Source organism: Tachypleus tridentatus, chromosome 7 (genome assembly GCF_004210375.1).
Source record: "Tachypleus tridentatus isolate NWPU-2018 chromosome 7, ASM421037v1, whole genome shotgun sequence".
Lineage (NCBI taxonomy): Eukaryota > Metazoa > Arthropoda > Merostomata > Xiphosura > Limulidae > Tachypleus > Tachypleus tridentatus.
The window spans coordinates 135618301-135628719 of NC_134831.1; the positions used below are offsets into that span (position 1 = coordinate 135618301).

At 30.4% G+C, this 10419-nt stretch overlaps 1 pseudogene across 1 annotated transcript in view; it reads left to right on the plus strand.

Annotated features, from left to right (window-relative positions):
• LOC143256664 (transcription factor Dp-1-like) overlaps nucleotides 1-9465 on the plus strand; it is a 102743-nt pseudogene extending 93278 nt beyond the window's left edge. The window contains exons 11-12 of the transcript XR_013031432.1: nucleotides 2711-2783; nucleotides 5441-9465. The product of XR_013031432.1 is annotated as a transcription factor Dp-1-like (transcript). The remainder of the gene's footprint in view (nucleotides 1-2710; nucleotides 2784-5440) is intronic.
• The last annotated feature ends 954 nt before the right edge of the window (nucleotides 9466-10419 follow it).

Consider the following 10419-nt stretch of genomic DNA (forward strand, 5'->3'; position numbering starts at 1 on the left):
AAGGTCATCACTTTGTACTGTGTTATTCATCACAGTTGAGGATTACATAAGTAAGCAGTTAGATATGAAAAGAGGCAAGAAACTGATGTATGCATATGGCATGGTATTAAAAATGTATTTGGAGAAAATGGTGTGTAGATATAACAAAATGCTGAGCAGAAGTGGAATGAAGATCAGCAGATTAAAAACAGAAGTGATGGTGGTGTCGTCAGCCACAAATCCAGCTAAACTGAATATAGATCTTGAAGAGTTTCAAGTACTTGAAAGGCTGAGAAGAGAAGAATGATAGGCTGAACAGAGAGATGCAAGCCAGGCTACAAGGTGCAAGGGGTTTTTAGCAGAGGATTTTAGGAATGGTATTTGATAGCTAATGAAATTGAGAGCCTTTCATACAAACACATGGTCAGGCCAGCCCTAATATTTGGAACACATACTTAGGTAGTGAAGGAGTGTCATCTGAAAAGGTTGGAAGTGTCAGAAATGAGGTAGCTGAGATGTGTTAGAGGTGTGACCTCAACAGATGTCAAGTCAAGAAACTAGCTGTGGGAAGTGAAGGTTTGTAGTATCAGAGGGAAGGTGTGGGAATTAGGATTGGGATGTGGTGTTTGCAAATTATGAGTGATGACAGTTTGGTGAAATGGACAACAAAGAGGAAAGTGAAAGCAAGGCTACCGAAGGGGAGACCAAGGAAGAGATGGTAGGATTGTATTAACCCTTTTGTAATGGACTGTGTATAACGTACGCTAGTTCATGTACACATTTGCACATCAAGTATTTATACTATAACTTGTGATGCAGTGTGTGTGTATCTTCACAAAATTTGGTATGTATATTTTTTAGTAAAGATTGCAAGTGTTTTGTATTCAAAGTACCAGATTGTTTAATCAATTTTTTTTACTAAATATTTGTTTGTAAAAAATGTCAAGTCTATTCCTTTACTGATTTGAGTGCAAAGTGATATTCACGTTATGATTACAAAACTATTTTTGTCCCAAAACATCTCAAATGTTATTTGTGTAATTTCTAAAACTTCCTAAATATATTTCAAATGTTTGTTTTCAGTAATATTTTATATTTTGCCTGTAACTTTCTCTGTAATGTCTGTCAATTTGACTGATCTCGTAACCACCAAAAAAAAAATTAGGAAATAGTTTTTTTTTCTACAGTTACTTCATATTATAACATGAAAATATAAGTGTTTAATCAAAATAACTTAAGTCTCATAACATATATTTATTAATTATATTATATTGTCCTTTGAGTCATGCCTGGCTAACATTACATAACTTGCATTGATGCAGTGCATGCACATTCATGCTACTCTATCCAATGGTATAAGATAGACCTCTAGTCTTTATAAAGTGATCTGGTCTTGGCTGTGTTTTAGTGGACTAGGACTACCATTTTATAATATACAGTCGCATTTAAATTATTATTTATTATATATGATTATAAATTATTAATATTTGGAAATACATTTTTAAAATTATTTTTCTTTAAATATAAAACTGTATAAAGAAGTAAAGCAAACAATTATCTCTTTTAGCTACAGTTGTTGCTGGATGGAGGTTGCTAAGTCATTTAAGATTTCACACGTGGAGGATATCAAACTGTTTTTTGGTTTCATACATGTATTTAGTTGAATAACCCAAAAATCATAAAGTACTATACTGATACCATAGAGTTCCACTATAATTTATCAAGCTTAGTAACTACTTTGTATTTAGGTCTAAAAAAGTGTAATTTTGACCAGACTGTAGATACAACCTTGAAATCTTGGTTTAAAAGAATGAGGCCTTCCTTCACATAAAAACTGATAAAGCTACTAGGGTGACATTCTAAGCTGTCAACTGGTTATTTGCATGTAATATATTGAAGTAAATGTGTATATAAGGGACTACTTCCAAAAATGGAAAGAGGTGAATGGGTTTACTATGTTTGATTCAATACATGAGCCATATCTCAGCAGAATAAAAAGATACAAGGTTCTTATTTTATATCTAGCTTGTCAATATTGGTAATTTCAGTTCCTAACTCATATTAAACTTTAGAGTTAGTAATTTGAATCAGTGCTGCATTCAGCATAGCACGTGGTTCACAAAAATTGATATTTGAATGTGTTCTTTTAACATTTACTTTTAAATTAAGAACTTAACTAATGTATAACACCAAACTTTGGATTATAATTTACAACTTGATACCAAACTTATTAACATAAATTCATAAAATAGTAGTTCAATAAAATTTTCAATGTAGGTCAACAAATGTAATGAAATGGCCTTTGACCTGTGACTTATATTAGAATTAAAAAGGGCAGTAGTTGTACATCACAATGTACTGAACAATAGATTTAAATGGAGGAGAATCACAAGATGTCCTATGAAGGAATGGACGGAAGAAGAAGCAGTAGACATGATAAATCATAATTAGATAAACTGAACAGAAATGTTCTGATGAATTTTGATTATATCTAAATTAATGATCTAATTCAAGTGATGAACAAGAGGAATTGAAAAGGAATATATCAAGAAAACGATTTTTGTATTCAGTAAACAATACCAAGTTTACTTGTATAAATAAAATTTTGTGATGTTAAAAAGTTAGATTTTTATAAGTATTATACTGATAACATTAATGGATAATATATATGCATATATAACTAGATCTTATATTTCAAGATGATTAAAATAGTTTTATTTTTTTATTTAAGACATGTACAGAGGGAAGGAATACTTTGTACCTGGAATGGATGTGGATGACAGATTACGTGTTAGCAGAACAGGGTAAGAAGAAATCTCAGAATGTGTAGCAATATAATGATTAAATTTGAACAATATATAAGTTCTGAATAGCATTTCTTATCAATCCATAACAAAAGTTTAGTTTTATCTGTGTGGTAATAACTAAATATGGCAAGCAAAAACTAATATATCTTAAGTTGTGGGACAGAAATAGGTCAAATTTTGCAGACAGGGCCCTATTTTAAATGAGTGTGGTCCTAGTTTCTATACTGGTCATGATCTTGAATTTACTGCCACTTTTCCTCAGCAGCTTCAAAGGTATAATTGTTTCCTGGATAGCATTATATATAACATCAAGCACAGATTTTGAAAATTATGGAAAAGTTGTATAATGTTCTGGACGAATTTTTCAGTACTTGAAATCCTGTGATATTGACTACTTTTTTCAGGAGGTCCTGTTTTGTCCATCATCCCCCTCATTTTTACTGACAACAAGTTATACTACTGTACTTATCTCAGTTTCCTGAAAAATGATCTTGAGATTGCAAAATGAGAAATATACTGAATTGACAACATTCACCAGCAACAGGTTTTGAACTTAGTACCTCCACAAATGAACAAGTGTCACGTGGACATTTTTGGAATGATATTGTTAGCATAAAATACCTTCAAGACTTGTGTGTCAGATAACTAATTGGATAAAGAGTGTAAATGTTTTAAATTTTCATAGTTCCTTATTTATAATAAACATCTCAAAAATAATAAAGCTAATTTTCTCATTGGTTATTTCCTAAATGTTTTAATAGAAAGAAAAAAAATTAAATTCCAAATATCAATGGTATAACAGAATGAACTAGTAAATCTAACTACTCTGTATGAAACAATCAAATATTTGCCATTAAAGACAGCCAATCAATGTATATCTCACTAGGTCACCAGCAAGTTAGTGATTGATATAAAGCTGAGATATTTTGAGTGATGTTTAGAGCAACATTACTGCATATTTCAAAGACAGTCAGGTGTATAAGTCAGTATTATGTATATCATTAATATTATTTTTTTATTTTTGTTCTTATTAAGTTTCTTTCATATCTAAAATGAATGAAAACAATATCTAAGTTATTTCATTACTCTACTTGTAATTGTCATGCTCTGTAAGGACTGATGCACATGACAGAGCTTTTGACAAAATGTAAAATAATTATTGCTCATGTGTGCATGGGTAATTATACAAAAAAACATAGTCTGAATACTGTACTGAAATATAAAATTTTATTGGCACAGTTTTCCATTCTTTGCAAAGTTGTTTGTTTTAGGTGAAATTGAAGCAGTCCTACAAGAAAATAATAAAATGCAATTATATGGAAAAGCCTTAAGATGTGGAACATTAGTATTTTGCATACAAATGTGAGAGTAGCCTCACTAACAATGGGAGTGTGATTCTTTGCTTGGTTGGTATGGTGATGTATGCTCATCACCCCAATCAGGTACAAGGGGACTTATTCTGTTGGCAAATTTAAAGAATATGTTTAATAACTGTTGTTTGTTTTTTGTTACATGGTAGAAGAATTTGTAAGTTTTGTTTAAAGTATGGTATTTGGGAGCAGCAAGTCTCAAAGCTATACCATTTGTTACACAAGTGAAGTTGAGAAAGGTTTAAATGTTTTTGTAGACTATGATACATGAGGATTTCTTTAGCATTTTCTTCAGTAATACTTGGTAATTTATAATTTCTATTAACAGCTTGTTTCGTAGCCTTTTTCATCAGCTTTGAGTATAAAGTTGTTAAACTATCTTTTATTTTATAAAGCATTACTTTAGTTTTTGTAGAGTTTGCATTCTAATAAATTCAGTAAATTAGGTCTTTCAGAATGATAAGTTGGTTCAGGAATTATTTTCTCATTGGCTTCTCCAAACCATGGCTTCATCAGTGTAACTGTTACAAATAAGTGTGGTTCAAACGTACTAACATGATACCACTCCACTACTTTTCATACCCACCACTTAAAGTTACCATCAAGTCATGACTCATCCACCCAAAGAAAACAATGCACTGTGGTATTTATTGCTTCACCTAGTGGTTTGTTCTCATGGTTATCCACCAAAGTTGAACTATGAAAGAGCCATCACCTTACATCCACATCTCTCATGATTACTGTATAAAGTACAGCCCATCTAGAAGGTCCAGCAGTTTGGAACTTGTGTTTATACAGTGGTTTATACAGTGTAGTCATGATTTCTCATTATTAAAGTCTTTCATGATGAACTCAGTGCCTCAATAGCAGAAGTGAATTTTATGAGAAGTAGGCAAAAAAATGTCTTGTACTCCTGCCATCATCACTATATTCAATAACGGTTCATCTTCCTAAGGTTTTGTGAGTTCTGTTTTCCCTTTCTCTTATTTTCCTTGTGGTATAGTAACTCCAGTTAGCTTTCTGTGGTTGTTTGTGTCTATACTATTACTGGTGTAATGATAATGCATATTGTAATTTTTAAACTATGGATATTTTAGTGTTTGTCCTTCAATGCCAGGGTTTTTTTTTCCTTGTGACATTAGGTTTGTAATAAATAAACACCATTGAATTGCTAGCCTAAGTAATTTTGTACAGGCTGACTGACTCATTGAGCCAACTCTAATTCCATTGCAAAACTAATAACATACAGATTTTAAAATTAGTTCAATGCATTTCTTCTACTAGTGCAAGAAGTGAAGCATCAAGTTCATCTGATCCAGCTGATATGGAAGTTGCTATGGCAACAGCTAAAGCACAAGGCCTCTCTGGACAATCCAGCATTGTATCTCCTCTAGATTTTCCATCTCGTCCAAACACCAGCACACCCTCTGAGGGTTATTCTGGTAGTGACTCAGAAGCTTCCAGTCCAGGAGACAGAAAATGACCATCATGCATACAACACTATTATCATAAATATATTTTACCAAAGTGCCCTACTAGCCCTAATTAGCTGCAGGAATGCCAGTTCTGTGGATTTAAGATCTTGCAGGCATTTCAGCAGAAAGTAAAAATATTTGTTATTGCCTAGTTGAGGCTATATGTTTATTTCAAATGTCACTAAAAAAAAAAGAAAATCTTACTTTCTTTGTTGACATCTGACTAAAGGTTGTATGGCTGTCCATTCAAGTATTTGTCCTAAATCCACTGTACAAATGTTTATATCAGAAGATAAAAGTGAGAGATTGTTGTTACATCAAGTCTCAGACTTCCATATAAATTTTGGTATTTTAGAATGAGTGGCAAAATTTGGTTTTATTGAATTATGTTAAGTTTTTGTAAAACAATGTTCAATGTTTTTCTAGCTTCACTGTTTTGTAATTTAGGGTGTCTTGAATAACATGATACTAGTAACAATTGTTCATATTGTATGGAATACATTTTAATGAAAAGAAATGTTTCACTCTTTATGAAGAATGTGTGAATGTGTTTCTTTTCTCTGAGTAAAACTGTTGGTTTTAGATATTACTGTGTTCTAGCATTCATGATTTAAAATGTTTATTGTTAACATTTTGGATGTTTGGTAATAAATTCAGTCCTCATGTTTGCTATGTTTATAACACATAAACAATAACATTTTAGTAAATAGTTTGAATTTCTTTATACAACTATGTTTAGACAAGATTTTAGGTCTATTAGATTTACATGATGTTCAGGGCAAAACAACAGAAATTATTATAATTTAAAATTTGTAGCATGTTCAAAAATTTGAAAAATAGTTTTGTTTTTATTTTGTTATAACAATCAAAATGTCCTTTTTAAATATTTAAAACCTGTGTGAAAACAACTTAGACTCCTTTTGAGATTCCTGCTCTTTCAAAGTAACTTAGTTTCAAAGTTTGGTTCTTAATGATTTATAGTTGTAAATAATTTCAGTTGATTAATTACACAGCAATTGCTAAATAATTTTGTATCCTAAAATATTCAAAGATATGTGTACTGAATTCTTCTGTGTGATATTTACAGAAAAATATAGTTAACCTTATTATCCAGTACCTATAGTTTAAGTAGAACTAGATATTACTGGAGTGTATTAAGGGTGTATATCTGAGAATAAAATTGTATAACATATAAGCCATATGTCAGTACTGAAGTAAATAATCAATATTGCAGACATCAGAACTGAAAAGGTTTTGTGTATACTTTACAATAGTAAAGTTTTTGTAGTTACTTTGGAAATGGAACAGTATATGAGCCAGAATTATAAGGTTTTAAAGTAGTATGCACATTAATCTGCAAAGTGGTCTGATACACAGTCATTGATTATTTGATCTGAGATTACATGGAATTCCTAACAATTATTGCAAGTATTCACAGGGTTATGATTTAATAGTTTATTATACTAAAGTCAGATTAGTGGTAATTTAAATGATGTAAGGCTTGGAGGTTGATGGTTTAAAAGCAATTATTCTGAGCCATAACTACACTTTTTCAAGAAAGGTGTGAGTCAGTAGTATAGAAAATTAGTTTGAGTATCAGATGTTGATTGTGCCATATTGCATGCATGCTGCTGAGAAACTGGGTAATCCAATATGCTCAATTTAATTGGTCAATGATGCATATTGAAATAGACACCTTAAAACTTTCTTACTGTTATAGTATAAATTGCACATGAGTGTTTGAATGTTATTTGTGAATCCTCTAGACTACATTTTGATAGCAATGAAAATATTAATGTTTATAGCCTCGTATGTATTGCTTGTAATCATTTTTCTACCAAAATACTTCTTTTAATTGAAGTAAAACATACAAGACAATGGATGGAACAGCCTAGTCAGTAATAAAAATTAAAGTATGAAAATGGTCCTCTGGACATTTTGTTTTAAAACTGTTTTACTTTGTTCTTTATGTTTAGAAGAAACATAAAAAACTCAAATCAAACTTCAGGTATTCGTGTTTTCCCTTGTTTTTACTGAGAAACTATTGAGCATTTAAGATTTTTGTTTATCCAGTCTCCTTTTAAAAAGGATTAGCCTGCTACGTGTACCTGACGTAATAATCTTTTTTAAGCACCTCTGCATGAAGCTTAACTGGTTTGTACTTTCCTCAGAATATGTCAAGTGAAATTCATATCTATAATCTTTTTTTATTGTATACATATATTTACAAGTAATAAAAAATATATTATTCTTTATATGAGAGTTAATGTAACTTATGCAGTTGTAATTTATCATTAATAAAATACTTATAATAGAATCTATGATCTAGGTTAAAAATAAAAGTTTTGACCACCCCCTCAGCATAACTTTGCAGCTAACCCAATTTTTTATCTGAAGCTTAATAACTTCACAGGACATTTTTAATAGAAATGTAAGTCAATATATTTTGAAGTTACTAGCCTTAGACTTTCTTTAGTAAAAATATTTAGTTTTTTGATAACCTAATAAAGGGTAATTTTAGATTATTTATCATAAATGTTTTAGTAAATTTTATTTTCATCTTATTAATGAAAAAGTTTGTTGATTTTCATTTACCAACAAGGACTGCTTTTGTGTCCATACTTACATATAGATGAAAAATCATTAAAATAAAAAGTACTTTCAATCACTATTCTAAATGTACTTTTTATTCTTTTCCCCAAACCAGCTGTTATTCTTCCACTACTAGTTTATTATAAATGTTTTCTCATATTCCTCGTTCACTTTAGTGTTATTTTAATGATCACTGGTTTATATGTATAATGCAGATACATGTATGTATTTGTATGTTAAATAATTTTCAGCATTATCTAGAAACAACTATTTTGTGGATATATTTGGAAACAATTTTTATTTATTTCTTCTTAGTCTAACACTATCTTTCCAGAACAGTATGGCTGATTCATTGTTGTAGACATTTACTATGCTAACAATATTTCTCATGGACTCTATATAATTTTATAGTGGCTTTGATAACCCAAAGGAGAGAGTAGAAGTCCGTAAGAAACAATGTCTGTATGATATACACACTGTAAAAAAATACCTGTACTTTTTTTTTCTTGATAATTGTAAGATGTATAATGAACTTTTTAAGTTCTAGTGTTAAATAGAAAGGTTATCACTGGCAATAAGATAGAACTAATTATACTAAAAGGACCAACAGCCACCTTAATGTCGTGGAAACTGCTGTGATGACGTGTAATTAGCCTTATCCGAACTAAATTTATAACTTGTATACACTAAAATATTACATTTCTGAACTGTGATGTACTCAAGTAACAAGTTGTCTGAATGGTGAGAATTCCTTAAAGACCTGTATATTGTTTATTTTTAGAAACCTGTTATCATCTATGCCAGTTGTGTGTAATTTTGTTCTTTTTACTATGTTGAGTGTTTCACTATTGTACATAAACCATGTTGTGTTGCATCAATGTGCAATTTATTTTGGAAATTGATAAAAACATTTGTGCTTTTGTGTAAGACTGCATCTGACTTGAATTAGGTTTGGGAATAATAAAATATTTTTTGTGTATCACATCTTTTATTCAATCATTATCCAATTAGCATGTGTCCATTTAATTTTTCAGAGGTGTTTTAATTTACTCCTTTGTAGCTGTTCTAATTTAGTTAACCCTTTGGGTTAAACTTGTATAGACCAATGGTATTCTGTATAAAGGGCAGTTCTATGCTTTCCATTCTTATAGTTGTTATATATCAGTACAGTGTCTGCTCTGCATATATATGTGATTGATTAAATATAGACATTGAAACATTAAAATAGTTTATCAATTGAAACTTGTCTATTATATTTTTGTTTTTATGGCCACTTATTGAAATTGGATAAATAAGCTTATATTATGACTTATTTAATTAAGTAATTATTTTAAACTTCAAAATATTTCCACCATTTCTTGGATTCACATGTTTTCTCAACACAATATAATACATTAATCTGTGATGTTTTTAACCTAGTGTGGAGTTTTCTATTACTTATAAAATAGTGCTAGAATGTTAACCCTGTGATTCATAGTTCACATCCTGTTGCCACATAACTATGATCTGCATTTTGTGGCTGTGGATGTATTATAAGAGGAATGGTCAAATCTCTCAGTTTGATTAGAGTAGCCCAAGAGATGGCAGATTCTGTTGTTGAGTACCTTCCTTTCCTGTAATCTATCAGTTCACAGTTAGGATGGGCTAACAAGGGTAGGTCTTATGTAGATCTGCAATTTCTGAAACAAGAAAGAAGATAAAATCTTTATTTGTTATTTGTTCATTAGGAGAGTTAATACAGCTAGAAGATGAATTTATTTCAAATACTATTTTAAATGTAGCTAATGTGTCTAAACGAACGTTTGAAGTGACTTACGTTTTAATTCAAATTTCCCTGTGATATTGTAGTACAGTTTTGAGGAAAAGAGAATAAGGTTTTAAAAACTAAGTAAAGGAGAGACATAGTAAGTTTAGGAACATAATTGTGAAAACTAAATACAGCAATTACAAAAAAAAATAACCTCTGATAATCTTAAGTTTTAAGAGAGAAAAATAGAACAAAGAAAAACTTTGAAAAAACATGTATACTTCAAAAATCTAAGGGATAATTTTGACAATACAAGAATGTGTTGATAAAGTATATTGTATGTTTCTGTATGATATTATCAATTCACGTCAACACCACTACCATTTGATTCATCTAAACAGGTTTTATTTCAGTAGCTCCAAGTACCTCTTCCTTTGGGAGTACTTTGC